Source organism: Tupaia chinensis, unplaced genomic scaffold (genome assembly GCF_000334495.1).
Source record: "Tupaia chinensis unplaced genomic scaffold, TupChi_1.0 Scaffold000099_1, whole genome shotgun sequence".
NCBI lineage: Eukaryota > Metazoa > Chordata > Mammalia > Scandentia > Tupaiidae > Tupaia > Tupaia belangeri.
The window spans coordinates 48,990-56,139 of NW_006159563.1; positions in this window are offsets into that span (position 1 = coordinate 48,990).

Sequence of the window (7,150 nt, forward strand, 5' to 3'; positions counted from 1 at the left end):
CATTTCCTATGGAAATAAGATTTTATTCATTCTCTTAAAATTAAAAAGAAGTCAATATACATGAACAAAGAATATGACAAATGCAGCACTCAAGATAATTTTAAATAGTTTTTTTCATATACATAAATGGTCTTATAATAGGTACAGTCGGAAAAAAATGGCTGCTACAAATTTTCATTTATCCTCTTTTCCTTCGCTGAAATGCTGAGAAATAAGAGCATCTGTTAATATTTAAGTAGCTTAAAATAAATTTGAAAGATGTAGGATTAAAAAAAAGGCAGCTGCTCAAAAACAATTTCTGAATTTTATAAAAGCATGGACTTAATGTTTGATATTTTTAGAAACTGGAAAAAACAAGCTCATGGATTAGACACTTAATGAATGTGTTAATTTTCTCCTGAAAGCTGAAAAAAAGGATTATGACCCTTTCGTCCTGAAAAGAGAGCCCAAAAGAAGACTGAAGGCATGTATTTGGCTAGCAGAGAATGATTGTCAATTTCAGCAGCAGCTCTGCAAAATTGATGTAAAAAATTTGACTACCCAGATTATTTGAACTGCTATAAATGTTCTGACTTTATTATATCATTTTTGTCATTATACCCTTAATAGTTCTAACTGTTATGATGTTTTTACATTGTTTATACATATAATCACCATTGATATTACACTTTGGGTAGCAACAATGTATTTTTTATCTTTTATTCTTTCCAGTGTTTAGAAAGTAATTGTTTGTATATAGTTTCAGCGAACTAACTGCAGATTCACTATGAAAATAGGCTTGAATGGATAAAATTTTCCATCTGTCATAATTTAAGCATAAGTTCTATGACTTCTATTTTTATATTTTTATTGTTTCAAAAACATAGGAAGAGAATTACCTTTTTTTTTCTTTGAATTGTGAACCATAGCTAACTACCACACTATAGTTTATGGAGTAAGTTTTGTGCAGTGTTTTAAAGAAAACAAGATCAATTGCTTAAAGGGTAAGAAGATTTTGTTTGTTTTATGGTTGTTGTTGGTTTAGTTTTACCGTTATAAGTACTAAGGCTGAGAAAATATTTCAAAATTCAATAAAGATAAGAAATAGAGGATGCTGAGGATATCTACCAAGGAAAAGAAAGCCATATCCAGGGAAATAACTGAATGATTTCATTAGAGAATGTGGGGCTACTCAGAATATCAGATCTAAGAAACAAATTCTGGATGACTGCTATAGGCTATCACCCATTGTTGCTTTAAAGTGTACCAAGATAAGAGGGTTTGTATAAAAGTGACTAGCTAATGCTGACTGGATCCTCGCTTGTTTCTCTATCAAGGGTGAGGTAGGGAATCAAGGATGGGAAAAAAGGCAAAATATACAGAAAACAAGAAATGGAAAATTATGTGTTGACAATAACACATATGTTGATGTGCTCGATTGAGCCAATATACAGTGTACTGTGAATGGAAAAATCTCATTTTGTATGCTATAATGATGTACAGTGAATGAATGTAAATAAATAAGGAAAAATAAATTTTAAAAAAAAGAGGGGTAGTAAAGGCTTAAAGAAAATCCTGGGCCCATGAACTACTTTTTCTGGCACTACAAAGAGGTGAGTGAATATCAGACACTGAGATTTGAAATAACGTTGTTACCAAGCCTGTTGCTCCTGAGGCTTATGGGGAGTCTCAGATATGGAGGTTAATTTTTTTTTAAGGAAAACAATTACAAAATATTATTTATAACCAATGGTTATAACCCGTCCACCCACCTCTCTCTGTCTACACACACACACACACACACATACACACACACACACACACACACACACTTTGGAAGTAGTATTCAAGATCTTAGCTTAGATCTTTAAAAAGAAACACATAATAGGCCCAGCAGAGAGCAGAGCATGCACTGCTTCATGTTGCCACTGGGCAGGCTGAGGTCACATGGGAGGCTTGGCTATGATTCCAGAACACCCTGAAAAGCTGGGTGTAGTGCACATGTTATAGACCAAGCTACTCAGGAGGCTAAGACAGGAAGATTACTAGGCTAAGGCAACAAGACCCTGTCTAGTGGCAAAAAAAAAAAGCACATAATAATTGTGTGTGCCTAATAGTTCCTAGAATTTAAGGCAATATATAATTTTTACTCATCAAGGTCTCTTCCAGATTCTAATCAATTTAACTACCCTTGATAGATAAGACAATAAAATAAGACAAACTATATGACTCTTCCTTTCTGCTAGTAAAGCATATAACCAGAAATTATATAGAATTCCAAATCTATGTTAAATAAATGTATCATTGGATCTGATACAGAACAGATAATACTTGCTTCATAGAATAAAATGGAATGTGATCTTTCTTTTATACTTTCTAGAAATGATTGTACAACAATTTATCTTATTTCTTCCTTAAATATTTACTAGAATTCATGAGCCAGGTTTGTAGCACAGAGATAATGAACTGCTCAAGAGAAATCAGATCCCACATGGTGACTGCAAAGGTTTGATTCCCTGGTTAGTCAGCCTGAAACACACAAGCATGTATGACAGTATCCAATGACTGTAGGACTGGACTTGTGTGACTAGACCCTTTGGGGGGTCATTTCTCATTATCTCCTTCTTACACACACACACACACACACACACACACACGAGTGTTCATGGGTTCTATCATGAATAAAAATTATGTTTTGCTAGAATTCACTAGTAAACCCCTGTGGGCCTGGAGGGGTTTTAAAAAATATATTTTGAAAAGTCGTTAATTTTTTTTAAATTATTTCATTTATATAGGTTTCATATTCTCTTTCTAGTTGTGTGAGTTTTTTTTTAAGGAATCAGTTATTTAGTTTTATTTATTCATTAATTTATTTTTAAAATTTGACCAGAGAGAGACAGAGAGAGAGAGAGAAAGAAAGAGAGAGAGATGGAGAGAAGAGGGGAAAGAGAGAGAGAGGGAAAGTGAGAAAGCAAGCCACCAGGTCTGGGACTCAAACTGTGGTCAGCCATGTGGGAGTGTCCAGCACCTTAACTACTATACCACCTGCTGGTCCTTTATGTGGGTTTGAATAGTTCATGTCTTTCAAGGAATTGGCCCATTTTATGTAGGTTATCAAATTTACGGTCATAGAGTTTTCCTTAATATTCCTTTATTATCCATTTAAAGTCTATAAGATCTGTAGTGATGACACGTTTCATTTCTGGTAGTAATAAATCATCTTTTCTCTTTTTTTCTTGATTAGCCCAGGTAGAATATTATTGGTTATATTGATCTTTGCAATTAAGCCAAATTGTTTTAAAATTATGTTTCTTTATTGATTTCTTATCTTCAAGTTCGATTCTAATTTTTATTATTTTTTTAAGAGAGTGATTTTTGCTATAAGACACATGCACTTGCCAGAGAGACAGAGACATAGAGAGGAAGCAAGAAATGTTTCCCCCTCAAAGGGGATGGCCATGCTACAATCCCTTTTCCTCCATTCTCCTCTTGGAATTTGAAGCACACACTCACACGTGTTTCAGTTTTAAGCCACGAGGTCTGGGACTTGAAACACAGTGGACTACATGGGAGTCCAGTGATGTAACCCTATACCATCTGTTAGCCTCTAATTTTTTATAACTTCTTTTTTTCCAGTTGCTTTAGAATTATGCTCTTCTTCTTTTTCTATTTTAATAAGGTAGAGTCTTAGGTGTATAATCTTAAATCTTTTCTAGTATATGCACTCAATGTCATTAATTTCATATTTGACACTGCTTTTAAAAAGTCCTACAAAGTTTGATAAATTTTATTTCCATTTTCATTTAATTAAGAATATTTTTAAATTTCTTTTGAAACTTCTTTCTTAACCAAAATATTTAAAACTTGTATTTAATCTAAAATATTTCCTAGAATTTAAGGCAATATATAATTTTTACTCATCAAGGTCTCTTCCAGATTCTAATCAATTTAACTACCCTTGATAGATAAGACAATAAAATAAGACAAACTATATGACTCTTCCTTTCTGCTAGTAAAGCATATAACCAGAAATTATATAGAATTCCAAATCTATGTTAAATAAATGTATCATTGGATCTGATACAGAACAGATAATACTTGCTTCATAGAATAAAATGGAATGTGATCTTTCTTTTATACTTTCTAGAAATGATTGTACAACAATTTATCTTATTTCTTCCTTAAATATTTACTAGAATTCATGAGCCAGGTTTGTAGCACAGAGATAATGAACTGCTCAAGAGAAATCAGATCCCACATGGTGACTGCAAAGGTTTGATTCCCTGGTTAGTCAGCCTGAAACACACAAGCATGTATGACAGTATCCAATGACTGTAGGACTGGACTTGTGTGACTAGACCCTTTGGGGGGTCATTTCTCATTATCTCCTTCTTACACACACACACACACACACACACACACACGAGTGTTCATGGGTTCTATCATGAATAAAAATTATGTTTTGCTAGAATTCACTAGTAAACCCCTGTGGGCCTGGAGGGGTTTTAAAAAATATATTTTGAAAAGTCGTTAATTTTTTTTAAATTATTTCATTTATATAGGTTTCATATTCTCTTTCTAGTTGTGTGAGTTTTTTTTTAAGGAATCAGTTATTTAGTTTTATTTATTCATTAATTTATTTTTAAAATTTGACCAGAGAGAGACAGAGAGAGAGAGAGAAAGAAAGAGAGAGAGATGGAGAGAAGAGGGGAAAGAGAGAGAGAGGGAAAGTGAGAAAGCAAGCCACCAGGTCTGGGACTCAAACTGTGGTCAGCCATGTGGGAGTGTCCAGCACCTTAACTACTATACCACCTGCTGGTCCTTTATGTGAGTTTGAATAGTTCATGTCTTTCAAGGAATTGGCCCATTTTATGTAGGTTATCAAATTTACGGTCATAGAGTTTTCCTTAATATTCCTTTATTATCCATTTAAAGTCTATAAGATCTGTAGTGATGACACGTTTCATTTCTGGTAGTAATAAATCATCTTTTCTCTTTTTTTCTTGATTAGCCCAGGTAGAATATTATTGGTTATATTGATCTTTGCAATTAAGCCAAATTGTTTTAAAATTATGTTTCTTTATTGATTTCTTATCTTCAAGTTCGATTCTAATTTTTATTATTTTTTTAAGAGAGTGATTTTTGCTATAAGACACATGCACTTGCCAGAGAGACAGAGACATAGAGAGGAAGCAAGAAATGTTTCCCCCTCAAAGGGGATGGCCATGCTACAATCCCTTTTCCTCCATTCTCCTCTTGGAATTTGAAGCACACACTCACACGTGTTTCAGTTTTAAGCCACGAGGTCTGGGACTTGAAACACAGTGGACTACATGGGAGTCCAGTGATGTAACCCTATACCATCTGTTAGCCTCTAATTTTTTATAACTTCTTTTTTTCCAGTTGCTTTAGAATTATGCTCTTCTTCTTTTTCTATTTTAATAAGGTAGAGTCTTAGGTGTATAATCTTAAATCTTTTCTAGTATATGCACTCAATGTCATTAATTTCATATTTGACACTGCTTTTAAAAAGTCCTACAAAGTTTGATAAATTTTATTTCCATTTTCATTTAATTAAGAATATTTTTAAATTTCTTTTGAAACTTCTTTCTTAACCAAAATATTTAAAACTTGTATTTAATCTAAAATATTTAGGGTTTTCTTGCTGATTTTCTATTATTAGTTTCTAGTTTAATTGTATCGTGGTCTAAGAATATCTTTATATATATTTTATTCTTTTACTTTTTTGAGGTATATTTTATGACCTAAAGTGTGGGGTGTTTGGTGAATGTTCCATATCAACTTGAGAAGAATATATATTCTGCTGATATTAGATGAAATATTCTATAAATGTTAATTGTTAAAGTAAAAATAGTACTCTTCTTATTAATTTTCTGCCTTTTCAATCTGTCAATTATTGATCAATAGGTGCTGAAATCCCACATGTCATAGTGAATTTGTCAATATTCCTTGGAGTTCTATCAGAATTTGTCTCATGGATTTGAATAATTGTTGTTCTCTGCATGCACATTAAAGATTGTTGTCTTCAAGAACTAACCACTTTATCACTGTTTAATGCCTCTTCTTTTGCTGGATAATTTTCCTCGTTCTGAAATCTGCTTTGTATAAAGTTCATGTATCTATTTTAACATTCCTCTGAGTAGAGTTAACATGGTATATTTTTCTCCATTCCTGTACTTTTATTCTGCCTTTATGTTTAAAATATATTTCTAAACAAGGCCCTGACTTTTAATAGAAAGTGGGTGATTTTGGCAGATTTACTGCTGAGTGAAGCAAGCCTGGCTATGAAAGAGAGACATTGCATGTCCCCACTTAGTATACACTAACTGTCTGCACTCTGTGGTGGAAACTGAAAGATTAGAGGACACAGAAGCATGGAAAATTGTGACAGATTCTGGAGACAGTGTAGGAAAAGGGTGGGGAAAGGAATCAAGGAGAAAAACAGAGAAGCAAGACATTTATGGTACACAGAAATGGATCATTGTCTATTGATGATGATGATGATTATCTGTTGATCTTCAACTGGACAGTGAAGTCAATTCATGTTGGGTAAATTCACTTTACAAGCTGTAGTGATGTACAGTGATCTAATATATAAAAAATTAAAATTTAAAAGTGGTCAAGTATTGACAGTTTTATGTGACTCAATTTAGTAATAATACATAAAAAACAAAGTGGGTTTCTAGGAAATAACACATATATGGGTCTTTTTAATCCATTTTGCAGTCTTTATTTTTTTAATTGGTATATTTGGATTACCTATATTTAAAGAGATCACTAATACACTTTGACTAATATCTACCATGTTCATGAATATTTTGTAGTCTTTATCATTTTTCTTATTTTTTAATCTTTTTATTTCCCATTCTTTTCTATCTTTTCCAGTTTTAATTGGGCATTTTATGATTCCATTTTCCCTCCTCTTTTAGCTTATCAATAATACATTGGAAATTTATTTTAGTATTTACTCTAATGTTTGCAACATACATTTATAATTACTCTAGATCTTTTTTCACTTAACACAAATATAGCAAAATAGTCCAAATTTCTTCTACCTATCTCTTATGACTTTATTATCATTATTTTCATACATCTTTCTATTATACTCTGTGAATTACTGTTATTAATATTTTGAACAAACATTATTTGA